The sequence below is a fragment of the Melopsittacus undulatus genome, chromosome 10 (genome assembly GCF_012275295.1).
Source record: "Melopsittacus undulatus isolate bMelUnd1 chromosome 10, bMelUnd1.mat.Z, whole genome shotgun sequence".
Lineage (NCBI taxonomy): Eukaryota > Metazoa > Chordata > Aves > Psittaciformes > Psittaculidae > Melopsittacus > Melopsittacus undulatus.
This window is the reverse complement of record NC_047536.1, coordinates 11,018,456-11,037,762: the sequence shown is the minus strand read 5'-3', so window position 1 is coordinate 11,037,762 and position 19,307 is coordinate 11,018,456. Positions and strand designations below refer to the sequence as shown.

General features: G+C 39.4%; 1 protein-coding gene across 4 annotated transcripts in view; it reads right to left on the bottom strand.

The window, feature by feature from the left end:
• EBF1 (EBF transcription factor 1) overlaps positions 1-19,307 on the bottom strand; it is a 274,295-nt gene that overhangs the window by 156,034 nt on the left and 98,954 nt on the right. The window lies entirely within an intron of this gene.

Here is a 19,307-nt window from a genome sequence, read left to right as displayed (position 1 = left end):
ACAGCCTGACATATTTTATAGCAGCTGTGTAAGCACATAGCCCAGCCAGCTCCTGAAACTCAGTGATCACAACACACCACTGTTGTGGTTTATACCTGATACCTCCCATTACATCAGCTGTGCTCACACAACTGGTGAATTTTATGAATTAACTTTTGAACACATCTATCCAAAAGAGGTGACAGTGCACTGCGGTGTACTGGCCACCTGCCCTCATTTTTGTCTGTGCCAGACATGTGCTTTTGCCCCTGCATTGCTTGTGCAGGAGCTATGCCTACTGCTTCATGGCAGCACTGCATATCATCCCGAGCTCTGCCATGACACGGCCACCTCATGCATGGAGCTCAGGGACTTGTGAGAAGGCCAGCAGCCACCCTAAAAACATGAAAGTCCTGCTCACTTGGGGCATTTCTGCTTTTGGTGGACTAAACAGCAGAAAAACAAGGGAGAGAGGGAGGGAGGAAAAACGCAAAGCACTGATTAACAGAGAGAGAGGGGCTGGCAGCAGGCGAGCAGGTCACAACATGGCGCCTCAGCCAGGCCCCGAGCAAAGCTCCGGTCCCCGTGACCAATGGGGCAGCCGCGGCGCCAGTCCGCACTGCGCTGCCACCTGGCGGCCGCCGCCGCGCACTGCGCCCGGCCTCTCCGGCGGGGCCGCGTCCCGCACTGACAAACATACGCACACCTTCAGTCACCACAAAACAAAGTCCTTTTTGGCATCCCTCCTTGGTGGTGAAGGCCTTGCCATCTTTCTAGACAAGAGAAAAAGACTGTGAACATGGCCCGGTGGGCACACATCAACCCACATTCAGCCCCGAGACCTCAGGGACTTTGCAGCGTGAGACAAAAGGCTTATAACATGAGGTAATGGCATCAATACGAGGTAAAATATTGCCACATTATTGTTAATCTCCTAATAAATGCGTTGGAAACTGGGCACCATCCATTAATAGCTGCCCAGGGGTTGGGATATTAGCGGACAAGATTTCTCCATTTTAATTTACTGTGACCTATTCAGATAGTAAAAAGGACCTAGTCAACTTGCAATCCCATCAGATTAAAACTACACACACAAAACGAGGGTTTGGGATTTACAGTTTGACTCCCTGGCAGCTGTTGAGGTTTCACAATCATGTTTCTTGTGTGCTTTTTTTTTCCTTTCTCAAAAATTCTTTTTTAATTCTGTTCACACTGTGGTGTATGAAAGAAGCATACCAAGAAACAGGAAAAGGGAAGCCTTGGTCCATCTCCCATGAAAGCTCTGTGTAACAGCAGACACTATATAAAGCTCTATTTGTATTAAACAGAGAACCTATCTAAAATGAAGCCTTCTGAAAGTACTAGGTGGTTAAGTACCTTGAAAATTGCGTTTCAAGGGTATATCAAGGGATTTGCCTTTGCTGAAGTGGATGAGAAGCCAGCCCTTTCAAGATATTTGCTGTAGACATCACAAGAAATCAAAGTCCTGAGCCTATAGGAGCTGAGACACCATAGTGGCTGATCAGAGCACAGGGATTTACAGTCACAACAGTAACTGACAACGAATTGTAGGTGCTCTGCAAATCTCTGACGAGCAAACGGTGGCTGACAAGACAAGTAAAGTACTGGGGCTGCCCTGAAGTACAACGCTAATGAGACTGCCTGAAATTACAGCAAATAAACCAGTCAAATAGCAGAGAAACTGTTAAAAAGGGGTAAATACCTAACAGGTCAGTTGCCACTATTTTTCATACCTGTCTGAGCCCATGTTATTTCACTTTGTAATAAAAGGATAAGGAGATCTTTGTAGTTATTTTACTGAGGTCAGAGAGGGTGATGTTCATCTTGAACAGCTTTCCTGACCAAGCGGCAGGAGCCCTACTGTTCAGCTAAAGGCTCACCAGAAGGGAAAAGCTTCAATTTTATTACCATTTACTTCCGTAAATCTGTTACAATGCCTGATATTTTGGCCTAGCAGTTTGGGTATAGCTTTTACCTGTTCGTATGTTTATTCTGTATGTGTTCTGTTCTACCTCCTTAGTGCAAATTAATGTGTTTATATAGGCTTTGTTGTTTGGGTTTTTTTTTTAATAAAATACATAAGTGTGAAAATACAGATTTCTGTGAATATGAATTCAATTTACCTTTTTCTCTAACTCCAGAGTAATGGGGGAATCCAGGAATCAGCTATCACTTATCCCTGTAACTTCCTGTAACCTTCCTGTCTGGGCACAGAAAAGATAACCTCTGCCCTAGAAGGCTCACAGTCTAAAATGCTAAATGTCCCATATAACCTCATTTCAGTAACCCTTTCTGCATCTTCCTTCTCCATCTCGTTGTCATGCAATCTTTAGGAAATAATCTGAAACCCTTTCCTTTTTATTGATTCAAAGACTTTTCATGGTCAACAAGTGAACACAACAATCACAGTAACTAATACTTGTAACTAGGACAAAAACCACTTCCAATATCTACCTGCTTGCTCTGAGCCAAGGAGACATTCCTACAGCATCTCAGGAGTACTGCTGCAGAAGACAGCAAAATCAGTTAACACACTAGCCACAAGCAGGCTAAGCAACCACAATAGTGTTTTGCCTCCTGTGCAGACCTTTGAGCAGTTGCAACTGGCAGCAACTAAACCACATAATTCTCTGTTAAATAAGTTACCAGAAATAAAAATAGATAGAAGCCCCATTATTTAACATATTCATCCCCACATCTGGATGATAAAATATAATTCTTATGGCAAAATATAATTTTTAGGCTCTATGTTCCCTATCTGCAATTACATCAAAAGCACATTAATTGAGCTATAACACTGTCAGGCCCAGCAGCTGGGAGGCACATCCATACATTCTAAAGAGGTGGCCATTAATTCAGTGCTCCGCAGTGTGGCAATGAAGCTGCGATGTCCGTTCCCCAACGTGATTTACTGTCTTTCAAGCTGCTTAAGTGGGAACCTCTACAAAAAGATTTAAGTTAAGTGACTCTTATGCCGAGCTGGAGCTCATTTATTATTGAATTAAGTTTTCATTTCTTTTAAAGGGAAAGAGAAATATAGTTTTATTTGAAACAAGGTAAAACAGTTCAAAGAAATCAACTATTATAATTCAGGACGAAAGAATATATATCTGTGTGTCACAGTGGCATTTTGTTTTTATATTGGTGTAAAGGGAAATTAAAAATTTACACATATAATTATAAATGTGCATATGTATATGGCTTATGACTGCTTTTAGATATATATATGCATACAGATCTGGAAATACATATCTGGATATAATTACTAATGTAGGTATAGATTACTTATAACACATTTAGGAGCCTAGATCCTGAAACTGAACATACTCTTAATTTTAAAGTTATATATGCCTGTTATCTTAGCATCTTTTATCATATTCTAGCACTTCTTTCTCAAAAATGTATGTATTTAATCAAGTTCTATTTTATAAAATACATTGTTCTATTTAACAGGAAAAAAAAAAAAACAAAAAAAAACCAAAAACAAAACCCAGCAAAACAAAAAAAAAAGCCACCACACAACATAACATATACCTGACACACAAGCACCTTACTTAAATGGGGCAGAAAGGGCAGGTGTTGTATGAGTCCCATACCAAAAACTGGGTCTGAGAGAGAAATAGAGATTTATCCTATTCAAGCAGCAGGTACACAATTTCTGCCCCAAAATTAGAACATTAGAACAGTAATCAATGCGATATTTGGCCTCTATCCTCTGACCACATGAAGGAAATATATTGAGCTAAATCTTCTGCCAGCCTAATTTTATTGAAATTAGTGGAGTTTATCCAACGAAATACTTGGCATCTTGCATTTGATGGGGAAAATGTGCCAGTGCAGGGAAAGGGATTTTGAGGAAAAGCAGTTCCTCTGCATGCCTAAATTGGCTAAATATTTCTGAATAAAATATACTTTAAAAATAAATAATTAAAATTTGCCAGGACCCCCCATAATGGTGTCATTTACACTCCAGTCACATGAGTCTACAGCGCAAGACCCTTTCGTAATTAGGAATGTACACTATAAAAGGTCCCTCCCTAATTAGCAAATTATGTTGAAAATCGCATCTTGCTAATTAATGGTTATTATGGCATTTCTGAAGCTGAAGCTTTAATTATCACCAAGCTAATGATTGTGTACAGAAAAAAACAACTTTTTTCTTAAATTATCAATAAGGGCAGGAGATTATTATCAGGCGAATCTGCTGACGGCTGATTAATTTGTTTGATGCAAAGTTGCTGTGTGTTTCATATTATTTTATCGGAGTTGCAGGAAAAAGGTACATAATTTGGTTTCATTAGCAGCTACTGCTATTTATCACTAGAAGATACCCCTCCCTTTTTTGTTGTTTGTTCAATTCCCTCTGTGTTTTTGCCTGCACCAGCATCAAAGTCAAGAGCAGGAAGTTTTAATTAAGTGACACTAATGAGGTCGTTGAAAATGATACTTCAGCAATTCAGCATGCTGTTAAATGTGTTTATTCTATAATGTCATCAAAGGTGATTGTTTTCCCTTGTAATAGATAAAATTCATTACCATAAGCATTGTACTTTTGAGTGTTAGAGATACAAAATGCGAGTTAGTCAGGTGTGTCTGTTGTACATTTCATCTCAACTACCTCTGTAAATGAATTTGCATCTAAAACTATCCCTTAAAAAGGAAATGTAGCATGAGCTGTAGTTGTAAGGGGCGTTTTGTTTAGAAGTAGCTAGCTTTGAGTAATCTACTCAGTTATGATGATTGTAGCCCTGCTTTTGTGACTGCCAAACCATTCACAAGTGCATCCACAAATTCTCTGATTGCAGCCTATTTTGCAAGTACTAATCAGATGGTTTGAATGAATCATTTCCAGCTTGCAAAATAACTGTAAACTAGTGGTACAATTAATACTATGATTATGCAAATCAAAGGGTAGGTATAGGGCTGTGATCATGAAAAACTAAGCATATAGTAAGGCAAAGCATAGCTTTTAAGAAGAGATCATACTCTATTAGGCTGACTGAACTAGATGGAAGAAACACACCCTTCTTTAGGTCTGAACCAGGAGTAACTATTCCATTCAGACTCAGTTATATGAGTCTCTACTGCTGTCTCCATCACTGGGGATTTGACCATGTAGAAATATTGTTTGTTTGGCCCCACATTCTCACAGGAAAAAAATTAAAGATATTTTGTGAGTAATCTACAGCTCCTACAAACACGCATACATACAAAAAATACCAATCCAGCAGGCAGAACTAATGACACAGACATACTCGTGTCTATACAATTTGGCATGAGGTGGGGCTAAAATGCATAAAGAGTCCTAGATCTTCCTTTGGAGGCAGGCATTGTGGAATGATGACATTTATATCATGGTAACATCTGGTCTGATCAATCCTCAAATTGTTTGATTCCTTGACAGATACATTTCAGAAGTGAAAAAAAAAAAAACCCAAACCAAAAAACAAGTGAACAAACAAAAACACCACCAAACAAATAAATAATAGTAATGGAGCAATAAGCGGAGTTCAATGGGCTTTTTCTATCTTAAAGCTTTGCAGTAGGTAGACATAGACATTCAGCATTACTTAGCATATAGTATAGACCACAGTACTTCCTGGCAACCTGCTTCAACCCCAAAATTTCACTCATATGACTAAGAAGAAGTTCAAACTTACTTTTCTGCTCTGTAGGCTAAAAAATAAGGAACTAGGTACATGTTAATACTAAGGTAAAAGTACTACCCGTATTTTCAGTGAACACGTTCTTTTTAAGCTACTACAGTTCTAAGATTATGAAGTTTTCTGTATTTAGAATAGCATGAAACTAAAAATCTAGAGAAATTAATTCTATGGGAAAAGTCTCCTATTTCCTCCCTGAAGAATGGGGGTAATAATTTGTTTCAGTTTAAATCAAATTACTTTTTTAATTCAGGTTTTATCCAAGAAGAAATTTTAAAAGTCATATGAGGCAAAACCAAACAAACTCCAAATTATTCAGAAAGCCAAATCACCACAAATATTTTTCAGTGGCAAAAGCCCAGTGTTTCCAATAAATATCATTTGGTCACTGCTCAATTGCTAAGTGAACTACAGCATAGCATATGTAGGCTTAATACTGGAAATCTTTACTTACAGTTCAAATTTAGAGCTGCCATTCAAAGCTTTGGTCTCTAGTCAGATCCCATTTAAACACCTGGCCCATACTCTATTGCTTTCCATCTGTCTGGAGAGAGAATGCTCTCAAACTTAACCAGTACAAAGCCACCCAACTCACCTCATCCTTTTGCCCTTCCCTGCAGGGTGACAAAGATGGCCAGGGCCATCTTCTGTCCATGTGGAGCCTCTGGACAACCCAAAGAGCACAGCACTCCCTGATGTGATATTGCAGAGAGATGCTTCATCCTGGGAATATAATTTGTGTTTTACAGTGCAAAGCCACTCTCTTCCCACAGTTATTACCCCTTACATTTGCCAACACTACAATGTGACACATCCAGAACATACTGGACATAAAAGAGTCTCATCCTTCCTCCCCTGTGTCAGTGGCAAAACTCCTATTGATTTCAACTGGGGCAGGACTAGACCTTTAACAAGGAATAAACTGTCCCCAAAGTGATTTTTACAAACAATATTTACAGTGGTATCATCCAACCATCACAGCTTGCAAGACGTGAAAAGAATTTTTACTTTACAGTCTGGAGCAGGGAATTAGAAATTGCCTGCAAACTCACCCACCCCAACGCAGGAACCATAAATCATCATTTTGTCCACACAGAGTGAAAAGCAGGAATCATAGCAAGATTCAGGGAAAGCCGCCCTTCATGTGGACAGCAGGGGACACATCTGGGTCACATGCCCCCTAACCTTATCTTTATTTTTCCATCAGGCTCTGTGACATTTGTCCTTTTTCATTCAATAAGATGCAGGACTATTTGCCATTTTCAAGTAACCCCATTATATAGTATTTCCCACTGACATACGCATCCCCTCATCGCAAGGTGCTTTAACTCTTTCTAATAGGTTTCTTCCTGGCTTCTGTTTCCCGAGTGGGATTTTATGTTTTGTTTGCTTTGACAAAAAGAAGAAAGAGAAAAAAGAAAGAAACATACCCCCTGGGAAAGTTAACCTCAAAACATAACATTTCTAAAGCAGGATAAACCACTACCGTAACTGCAGAGGACAACATAATTACAGGCAAAAACATAGAAAAACAGATGTACTGAGCAAGCAGCCTTGGCAATCCAAAGTTAGAAGGTCAATAGGTTGGGTTGCCTAAGTTGCATGGTTTTAAAGCAGGCATTAGTTTCTTTCTGCAGATTAGCCACCTCAAGATCTATATTTTGTCTGAAATCACAGGCACCTTCTCATCCAAAAATCTAACTATTCTAGAAATATAAAAGATGACATCAAACTTTATCCCATCTACTACAAAGTGCTGGGGATAAGTTGCATGTATAAACTAACAGGTTGCATCTCCAGAAGGTTTCTACCAGCTTCACAAAATGCTGTCTTCTAGTCTATAATCAAAGCTTTGAGCTGCATTGTCCTACAGTCTTCATTCTGGTGTCAGCCTTCCAGCTGGGAGAGGACATTCCCTTGTCTGCCCTCTGCAAATTGGAGTTATCCTCATGGGGCAAACCACCTTGATACTGAGCTCTGACACATTTTTGTTGAAAGCTGGGGGATGAACCTACCTTCTCTTCCTATGTTGCTTAAAATTTTCTCACCAGCCCTGCTTATCAGCATTGACACTGCTGATTTCAGCAGACTGCAACTAGAAAGGAAGGGCTGCTCTTCCCATTCTACTGATAAGAAGCTGAGGGCCAAGGAAACTGTGTAAAAGAAGGTATTCTGGCAAAGCATAACTTTGAAGAGGACTCTCTTAGAAACTGTAAGTCACTTAACAACTTTCCTCCACATTAAACATGTGCAGCCTCCCTGTATTGTTCATAAGCCATGACAAAGGGGACAGACCCAGACTCTTGAACATAAGACAAGACAAAATATTTCAGTCAGATCCTTTGGTGCCTGCTCTAATGAGTCCAAACCATGTCCTTTCTCATAAATGGGTGCTCAGCTGCTCCTTCAGGATGCTGCTGATAAAAAACAACAACAGTGGTGCATCACAGACATGTTTCAAGGGCATCTCCAAGTCACTAAAACATTTTTAAAACTCCCATGACATAAACATGCTTATTGTATTGAAGTCATGTGCTCAACCTCTCAGGTAAAGTCTGGAGAAAGAATCCCTTTTTGACGTCATAAAACCTGGTGGAGCAAAGGTGCAGTTGGTGTCCACAAACACTTGAGAGTACTTCATTGCTTCTGAAGGGCTAAATGTCCTCTAGCCATCATTTAGCTCCATTCCAACCTCACCTCTACATGCCGCCTCCACTCTACTGAGAAAGGGGAAAAGCACTGCTGCACAGCCTGCATGACACAGAGGTGCATTCACCACAGTTAGGTCTTCGCCCACATACAGAGTAACCATGGGTCATGAAGGAGGCAGGATTTCAGCCTGAATGAAAATGTGAGATGTCGGTCAAGAAAATGCCCCACTGGGTTTTTTTTCCCATGTGATTTTAGGCACATTCAGATTCTCTGAGAAAAATGACACTCTGTTTAGTCATTGCAGGGAGGAAAGCACCACTGGAAGCAGTGTCACTGGGGTGTCCAAACCACATCTTCAGAGAGGCAGAAGTTTAGTCATTTGTAGCTGTCTCCTAGCATATCATTGTGCTCATGTGAGTGGATCCACCTCTGCAGCAAAAATCAAAGACAGCCAATTCTGGTTCTGTTCTTTCCTTAGCTTATATTTGGCAAAGCGGCAGTCTCAAATGTGAGCTTACATCATGTATGGTAACACAAGAAATTATGACAACTATGGAAGAGGCTGACTACAAATTGTTCGTGCTCATTCTGTGCCAATCCACCTCTGTACTCTCCTGAAAAGTATCTGATTTGCAGTAGCAACAATTCCAAATGATGACATCAAGGTAAACATGAAAAAGTAAATACTAAGAGAAACACAACTCCAGACCATGATACCAGTAAATAGAAGCTTTCTGTGACAGCACTTGGTAGCAGCACATAAATACTTCCCATGTGATAAGTACCATGACATTTTCTGAAGGGTAGTTGTTGTATATGTACACCCAGTTGTCCCTAGCCAGAATGGTGGTCAAGCTGATGACTTCCAGAGGAACTTCTGTGATGCCATAAGATCACTACTTTTGGTGAACAACAAATTAAACATGTGATACAGTTACAAAATGGTCAGTGAGTTAGAGCCTTTGAGATGTACAAAGGTGGCATGCAATGATCAAAACATACTGATAGGTGTGCATCTACAGCACTGTGTTTTCCTTGGGACAGCAAGATCAGCCAAGAAATATTGGCAAATTCAAGAGAGGTAAGAGAAAAGTGACAAAAATTTCAGTGCTATTCCAGGGGAAAAAAAAAAGACAAAGTATAGTACCAGATAAGGTGAAGACTCTTAGACATTATTTATTTTCTGGCAATAATAATTGAATTTGTAGCGTTCTCTTACAATTAGAAAACTAAACCACAACCATAAAAGTAGCAGTTTAATGAAAATGGAGGCATCAGTATACAAACTTTTAAGCAATGTTGGAGTTACAAAGGAAAGTTCTCACAGAAAGACTGCAGGTTTATCCTTATCATCTCTGTCTACAGTTCAGTGGTTATGCAGCACTGCAGAGCTGACAACCTGTAGCCTGCTCTCAGGATTAGAGCTGTGATATGTTCACCAAAGTAGTTTTCTACCACAGAAGAATCCTGTATTCTTGCACTTTCTCTTAAAAAAAAAAAACCCATAAAACCCAAAAAACTAAAAAAAAAACCCAAGCATATTGAAAGCTTATTTCCCCCCTGAAATAAAAGAAATTTAAATAGAAAACCATCATATCTTTGCAGAGTGGAATTCTTGGTTTTCAGTCAGCACTACTGAACTTGCACAGTTGAGTCTAGCCTTTTCAAGGACCTCTGGAAACAGCAAACCTTCAATTCCTGTTGAAATGCTTAGGACCCTATTGCCTGAAACCTACAGTATCAGGCATACGCTCAAAAATGCACAGCTTTTAAAAGAACATGGTACCAGGCATGGCTGGTGAGTCTGTACAGAAGTTCAGACCCACCCATCAAAACAGTGTCGCAATCTAGTCCCTAGGCCAGACATGGCTGGCTCCTATTTAGGTGCTTTGTGTCTTAATTTCCTGTGCCCCATTTTCAAGTTTTATTTTCTCTCAACTTCCTGTCATGTGTTCTCAGCCTGCAAAAGACAAACTACAAAAAAAGATTCACAAGCTACAAGGAGATATTTGCTGAACTGTAAAAGTTACTTTGTCTGATATTATTTTGACTGTATCAGAGCTGGGTCAATATTCAAAGTTGAAGTCTATTCTACAAGCTGTTGTTTGGCCCTCCCTTGTACTTGGTTTCCATCGAGGAAAAGCTAGGCCGTAGGCCAGAAATATAGAATCTAATCAATATATCAAAGATATGAAGAAATTAAAATTGCTTCAAATGAGAAAAGTTTTCAAATATGAAACATACATTCTGAAGTGTTCAGTATCCATGTTTTATTCTTCTTCATTATTTTTTCAAACTTTAAGACCTGTGTTGCACTTATGCTGTAACCATGCTCCATTTCCACAATTTCCACTTGCATTAACCTTACTGTATGTTCCATCGATTATTCACCTAATGCAGCTGTGTTACTAATCCCCATACCTCAGAGTCCAGATGCGCTGCATGCACAGCACTTGGCCATAATGGCGTGGTTTTAAAAATCATGGACTGTTAAAAGTGAAAGCTTGCACAAGACTTTTCCAATGTTAAATAACATGATTGCTAAGGGTTTTTTTTCCGTTACTATAAGATCTAGAAACTCTTATTTGTACATAAGGATTGGTAACACTGCAACCAAAAACTTCTTTGCAGTTTAGCAAAAAGCAGATTTTATTTTAAACTGAACATTCAGTACTGATAAAAGGTGTTCTCTATGACTGAGAGCACCAAAAGTAAGAACCTAGCATTTTAAAATAACTCTTACAAATATGGGTCGTGCTTCAGTGGCTTGAAATGCCTTATTTGTATAATTTCTCCCACTGGGTGAATACAATTTTAAAAGGAAATGAAGCATTTTAATAGCTACACTCCACCTATATATACCTTATGCTTACGTGTGGGCATTATAAATATCAATAGCAAAAAAATAAAGCAACCAATGCTTTTCCAAAGGAAGACTTTTTTGTTTTGTTCTTTCATGATCTATTGTGACTCTTACTTTGATTGGCAGGTGGCATTCTTGTCTTTATGGATGGAGAAGCAAAGCCCTTGATGGTTATCGACATAAGGAAATGTCATGTCTGGCTACGTTTCAACAGGACCTTCCCCTCTTTCCCCGCCCAATTCCTGCTCCTTCCCTTTACTTTGTTGTATTTGTGCCATGAAATCTGTCAAATACAATTTCATAATCCAAATACTTAATTGCAGTTGGGAACCAAAACCTGGCATTTAATTGCCATTTAGTATTTAAAGTCACATTTGCAACAAAAGTGTCCTTACAGGATAAGATTGACCAAGTTCTCTTTTCCTTTGCATTTATGCAACCAAAGAGACTCTTGGCCTTAACCCTGCAAGACAGTGGCAGAAACGTGCTGTTGAGTGACAGGAGAAGCTCTGTAACTGACACGTTGTAAGTTACACATCAGGTGTAATTCATTCAGAAACCAGAAGCACGTGGGTGGAAGTGGTAAAATAGCTCAATCTGCACTGGGCTGGCACACAGCGTAAGTGCAACACGAGGGCTGTTCGCTCAGATGTGGTGCTCAGTGGCATTGCACTCAGTCCTTGCAAAAAGAGGTACCACTTCCGTTTACATCCAGAATAACTCCCTGACACTGTCAGTGTGAGGCCTGACTCCACATCAGGGCTAAGTGCAGGGCCTGAGGGAAACTCTCCCACAAAGCTTCGGTTTGGCACTTTATCCCAGTGACACTAACCAGTACATGCTATTAGTTTGCCTCTCTGCTCCTTCTGTCACAATATATCTGTAACACAAACCATCCTTCCTGACCACAGTTACCCTCCACACCACACTACCCCTAGCAAGACTCAATGCAAACATTCCTTGTTTAAAAAACACTGCTCCTACATGCTATGCACATTCAGACTACATTCTAACACTTGTCCTCTCACCCTCTTACCCCCTTCCTCTCCTTGGTTTGTCATATCTGAAATTAATTTGTTATCCTCCATCTCAAGCAGGGAGTGTATCTTTTTATCTGCATTGTAAAGTGCCCAAACAGCATAAATATTATATCTTTGGTGATGTCAAATAATAAATAATAACAATAGGGCAGTCTGGGAATACTTTGTCTGGGATAATGCATCATTACTCTCTCTACCATGACCCTAATTCATCTGCATAAATTTCCACATGTTTTATATGCATTAGGCTAACATTTTTGACCACTAACCACAGGGTGAAGAAATGTAACATAGGAGCTGATTTTGTGCAGCCAAAAATAGGTATCTCTAATTAAAAAATAAAGAACATGAAACTACTCCCCAGAACACCTCTCCCTGCAGCTGGACCTGTGTCCCCTTCCAGGTGCAGAACCCAGAGGCATGATTGTACCTATTACTCCATAAATGGCTCAGGTCTTGCAATGAGCAGATCTTAGCCCCGTGAACTGCCCTTCCTCTGCTGCTTTTGCACAAAGAGCTTGACAGCTAGGTAAATTTTCAGCTATTTTCAAAGCAAAGCTCTGTGTTTTGCTTCTGCTTAATGGGCAGTGTTTTGGGGTCTAATGTGTTGCGAATGGTCTTCTATTGTGATCCGCAATAAGGGAGCCAGTCCTTCACACCAGTCACCAGCAGCTGTCTTATCACCATACATCTTGCAAGGCTTAGCACACAGGTTAATGTTTCTTTGAATCGCGTTACCGTTCCTGGAGAGCAGATGCTGTAGGTGGGATGATGATACCTATGGAAGTTCCTAAACACAACTTAAACGTCCTCCCCAGCTCGTTGCCATGTATTTCACATCTTTTTAATCCATACGCTTTCAGGCATGCACAGGGCAAACGCTTCCCCCAGAAGACTGAATAAAGTTTACCTAACTAATGAATTATATTCCTTTTGGTCTTCTCAGCCATTGGATTCAATCTCATAAATGCAGAAAGAACATCTAAGAGGAAAAGAACCTGCCGGCCTTTTTCTCCATAGTGGGAGCACAGAAAGCAAGCTCATACTCAGATCCATACAATGTAAGCCCAGCCTGTTAACGAGTTTTTCTATAGATGCCAGAAGAAGCCTCCAAACAGCAGAACAAACAGTGAGAGAGTCCTGAGCCAGCTCTGAAACAATTACATTAGTTCAGTTGAAGGAGTATTTGGGAAGACAATCACAAGCAGCATGCATGAGCATTTCTATTTCTTCTAGTTAAGTACTTCTCGTTTTCCCTTATCTTGTCACTGAATGCATTTCTACTCCTTTATAGCCAGCCAAGCTATAAAATTCAGCATGAGCTTGAAGTATACTACATGCTAATTTTGTATTGCCCTAATAATGTTCAGATTTACTGGGATCTATTCTCTCACTGATGCATATTTGTAAGTGCTATTAACGTTAATGGGAGTTACCAACTAATTAGAAAGGAGAACAAAATCTAGGCTATGGGATGCAAATTGGAGTAGTGCCTATGTCACTTATCTTCCCGCTGAGGAATTACAGAATAGAGCAAAATCAAGGACAGTGGCTCTAAATTCTATTGACTATTTGCCTTACGTTTTACACCCATGAACCCACAACAAAACAAAACATTTGAAGGTAAATAGCTAACCAGGTTATTAAAGTCTATTGCATAATAGTAAAATCTCCAAGCTAGTTCTCAGACAGAAAGATTTGAAAAGTTCTATTCTGGCTCCCTTAAGCACACTCAGCAAAGAACGGCAGCGAGGTATAGCTAACAATTAATATTTTTAACAAGCTGGTCAAGAGAGCGTAGCTCAGTGAGTCTGTGTATTAAAAGGGCATTGTTAGCACACTGCTTGGCTTTTATGAGGTGAAACAATCCAAACCTACTTTAGCACATGGAGAGGTTTGGAGAGGTTTTATTTTCATCCTCAAAGTCCAGGGTGGCTTTGGCATAATAAAGGTCATATCTCCTAATCATGGTAATGTTCACACACAGCAATATGAGCTCATTGCACAGAGCTCCAGCACTCAGAAATCCCCGGTTAGAAGGTGTCACCGATTAAACTATCGCATTTCAAAGGCTTCCATACAGTAAATAGGAAAGAAAAGAAGAAAAGGAACCGTGGCCTTTTGTTATTCAAAAAGCTACGGAGAGCGATAATTAACCCATTTTTGTTGAGAAATCATTTGGACAAAAGTCAAGGGATTGCCACCCTGTCAATTGTTAAGTCTAGATAAGGACATTATATTCCACTGTACAAAGAGTGACTGAAGATAGTGAATAGAAAGTAGGCCACTACTATGACTTTCCCTAGTCCATCGAAAAAGAGGTCTATTTTTTTTCATAAAAGAGGTAATATAGTAAAAAAAAAAAATCTCTTCCTACATTAGAAACATAACTACAGTGCTTGTTTTTACATTTTGTTAAATATTCAAAGGTACCACGCAATTAGCATGTCATTAATGAATAATTAATTACTGCTAAAAGAGCCTTCAGATTTTTTTTTGCAACTAAATTATTTAAAGAGCAAATATAACAATGGACTGCAGCTCCCCACACACACCCCTTTAACTCTGTATTTTCATCAGTGCATTGCTTTGTAGATGAATAGGGATTTATTAACTAAGAGGAAAAAAAACAAAAAACAAACAGATGTATTCCAGAACATGGAAAGATTCCACTTTCCCTTCCTGTTCCGCTGCCCTTACCCCCTCAAAGAAACCTGAGGACAAAAGGTGATGCGGTCCTTGTTAGCATCTGCTAGGAAGGCATTATTTAAAGTATCTGAGATGTGCTTCAAGATACAAGATTTCTACATTTCCTGAAAAAAAAAAAACCCACAAAAACCCAAAACCAGCAAAATATGTTGCAGACTACTTCTACTGTCTCTTTGCAGCAGCGTACCCAAAGACAGCTAGGGCAGTGCACTTCTGTTAATCATTCGTCATCAGCTTTAATGACAGTTACTCTATTATTAAAATCTACCCCACTATACAGCCAAGAGTTAAAGAGAAAGTAATTTGTTGCCACTTGCAGATATACATCACTAGCAAGACGTTAGTTTATATTTATAAGCTGCACATCTGTGAATCAGTTGGCCTACCCATCTGTTAACTGCACCAGTAAACAGTAAGTCTGTGAGCTGCATATTCCTGCATCCATCACAAATTCTTTCTTTAATTGTATGTTTATGCAACAAACCTCCACTTAAGTGTATTTGAGAATGTTTTGAACATTGATAATTAGTTTTTATGACTCAATACTACGCTTCCTAAAACTGATTCAACACTATTATTTTTAAATAGAGACAGCACTCTGACTCCTCTGACAGTGTCAAAGCAGGTTTTTACCATGGAGCAGAATTTGTGCCTACAAAGATAGTCAGGGAAAACCAATCTCTTCACAGAGCTCCCAAGCTACCATTACAGCATGTAAATGTGATTCTTCATCTTCTAGTAAACTTTTCTTTTAGGAGTTGGTCCCTGAAATAAAATACATTAAGAGCTATCAGCTCACCACAAAAAGTTGTGAAAGAGCTTGAATTGTACTGGACTGGAGAGTAGGGGATTAAAATGGCAGTTTTGGGCCACAATCAGCAAGGTGCAGTACAGTTGTGAAGACATGCCTGTCCATAAGTTCCTGAGTCAAGGAGACCACTCACCTGTTTAAAGATAACTGCTTACACATACTGCTGGCTCCAAGTGCTGTTTCATTTCCAAGCAGGTTTATGCTTGGGTACTTCACCTAATTTCTGTAAGCAAAAAGCTAATGGAGAAAAAAAAGAGCCATAAAGTTATACCTCTTACTGAATCTCATTTTACTCAGGAAATATTGCATGCACCTCTTTGCATAATAGGGGATTTTCACAGTGTTTTTTTTTCTAATGGCTTTAGAGTAAAGCTGTGTACAATATGATGTTCAACTTCATAAAGCATTTAGTTACAGCATTTATTTTGTTTGAGGAACTGAAAGCACACTTATCTAAGTATCATTGTGCTGATGCAAATGGCAAAATTTTCCACATGATTAAACATCATTTTCTCAGGGTATTCTGTGTCCAACTGCCTGCTACTCAGTAAATGTTTAGATCAATGCATGGTTGATCCCAAGTCTTGCAAGCCTAAAATCCTTCTATATCTAAATAAACACATAGGTTTACTTAAGGCCAAAAAAAAAAAAAAAAAAAAAAAAGGCCTTGAGCAGGATCTGGAAAGAATCAGCTGGGTAAAAAAGAAATAAGGTTAATTTTTAAAAAAATAACACACGTATGTTAGTGATAATATTTTAAACAACAGGTTACATTTATGTGTATATCCTTATTTGCTCCTTTCCAGAAGAGTCTTTCAGTTAGTGACTCTTGGAGCTAAAAGTGAGCACCAGTGAATGATGGTGCTCCGCAAATACCACCATTGACTGACAGCAGTGACGCCTACTGGCACCTCCGGCCCCAGTTGCTGCCAGAAGCTCCCCTGTAGTTGGTCTTCAGCCACCAAGCTGCTCACAAGTCCAGCATCTGTTCTTTGCTTAACATGACTGGGAGCCGTATGGACACAGTCCTCCTCTCTCATTCCTAGGGGCAGATGCCAGCATGGTTTTCTGTCACTTCCAAGAGAAAAAGCCCTGACCTACACAGTGGCCGTCAGATGAACCAAGATCTTCAAGAACAACAGGCTTGACAAACTGTGGTAATAATTTTTAGAGCATGTGGCAGCCTAAAGAAATTTTTCTCAGTAAGTATTATTGTGATTTTTTACAGTTATTACAGGTATTGAGAAAAGTCAGATCAAAATAAACTTCCTGATGATATGCAAAAATAAAGAGAAGGAAATAAAAAAGAAAAAAGGAATCAATCTGTTCCCATCTCCTAAATCCTTTGCCAGTCCACCAGCCCCATACACCAGCAGTTAAGCTTAGCAGGTCACCACAGCTCAGTGATAAAAATTATGCAGTCCCCAGCTTCCCTATGAAACTGATGACAAGGGCATCAAATTGATGCTTCTGCCAGAGCTGGCCAGAGTACAAAATCTCATTCCTGAGCAGATGTCAGGTAGGGCAAACATTCAATCTCCACAAGGCTTGGACAAAAATGTAGGACAGCAGCACAGAGGTGAAAGAGGTTTGGTGAAAAGAACAGACCCCAAGTCTCCAGCCAAAATATTTCAAAGCAACTTCTGCCGAGAAGACACAATCAACAATTCCAGCGAGAAAGAATGTCAGCTTCAGCACACAAAAAAAAGCCTTCCACTAACATCTCCCAAATGGAAAAGGTATTATAAACAACATTCACCTCACTCTCCTCCCTCCCTGTCACAGAAATGACCACAATTCTTTACTACATACCTTCAAAAACAGTCCTTTGCAGATGAAAAGAAATAAAATCTAACCTTAAGAAGTACATTCACAGACCCCCTTTATGCCACCACTCTGTGTTATGGAAAAATGAAGGTAGAAATCTGTTGAAAAACATTTCCCTGCTGTATTGTGATTGACATCTGACAGTGCTCAGTGGTGTCCTAACTTGGATGAATTTAAATGACAAGCTTTCCTTTATAAGTAACAGAGCTCCTTTTACAATAGAACAGCACGATTACTTCATGGAAAGGAAAAAAAGGAAAAATCAAAGTTTTTTCTTCAAATCCCCGGGGGCATCCCTGACCTGTCACCAGGCTATGACCTTCCCTCATTAATCTATGCAAATCAGATGACTCTAATTTGTGGCACCGATTGCTTTGCCACACCTTTAAATTCAGAGATCAGCCATGGGATGATACCTACATCACAGAGAGTTCAGATCACCTTCATGTTGCCAACATTTTTAATGCCATGACAGATGACTTCCCCACCATTCTGGGACAAGGCAGTCCACCTAGCCCTCCAGACTACTTTTTGATTAACATCAAGACAAAAGCCAGCAGTGTTTTGCCTCTTCGTTTGTGATTAGCAGCATTGCTGCCATAAGCATTCCTAAGCAAGAACCCCTGGGAAGAGTATCAGATCCCAGGTCAAGGCACAGGCTTCACTAACACAATATCACGGCTTCACTAACAGTCACCCAATAGCTTTTATGGACATGAAGAAAAAATAAAAAAGAACAAAAAAAAAGGTATTCACTGTAATAAGCACCAGTTCCAACTGAGAGATATTATGTCAAACTCTAAGGCCTGTTTCAAAACTTTCTCCATTCACGTAACTTAATACACTTTGTAAGCCAAAGAGGGCAATATCACAGAAGATGCTCTATGCTCACCTTCCACGTCACACAAAGGCCATGGGAGCTATTTTGTCTGGGTTTAGAGTGGTATGGGAGTTAAACTTTTTGCTTTAAATTGGGTCCTCGTCAAGGATACACTATTTTTAATTTAACCCTAGCCTACCTTATTTTATCCCTAGTTTTACCCCTTTTCTCATGTGAGACTTTTGTCTTCATAGTGCTGAAAAAGTGGAGATTTTAATTTATAATGAAAAACTAGTAATTTCTATACACACATATCTATCCACCCAGTTACTGGAGAGAAAACATGAAAACTATATCCCTGAAAACCAAAAAGCACATGGGAGTGTCATTAATAATAAAACATTCAAAGAATTTAATACATGGCCTATGTGATTCATCCATTTAATGCATCTAACAATGTACCCTGCACAATAATCTTATTTGCTTATGCCTTGCAATTCTGACAACACTCAAAGCTGTTAACCATCTTTTCAAACAAACACTGAAGGTTGCCAGTTGTGACAGATTTGGACTAATGTTGGTGGTAGCATGGGAGTTAAAGTGATTTGATAAGCTTGTAACAGCTTGAGGGGTGGTATCATTCCAAATATGTAAACAACATTGTCAACCACATAACCCATCAATAAATGCAGTCTCTATCACACACAGTCATCATTAAAATTAAAATAATAACAATAATAATAGAAAGCAGGAAGACAGTGAAAAAGAAAAAAAGTTTCTCTATCCATAGCCACAAATCAATGACACAGAGCATCAGGGTTCACTGAAACACTGACAAATGTGACAGGACCACTTGTTTTTAGCATTACTGTATTCTTTGCTACTATTAGGAAGCAAGTACAAGGTTATTATAGGCATAAAG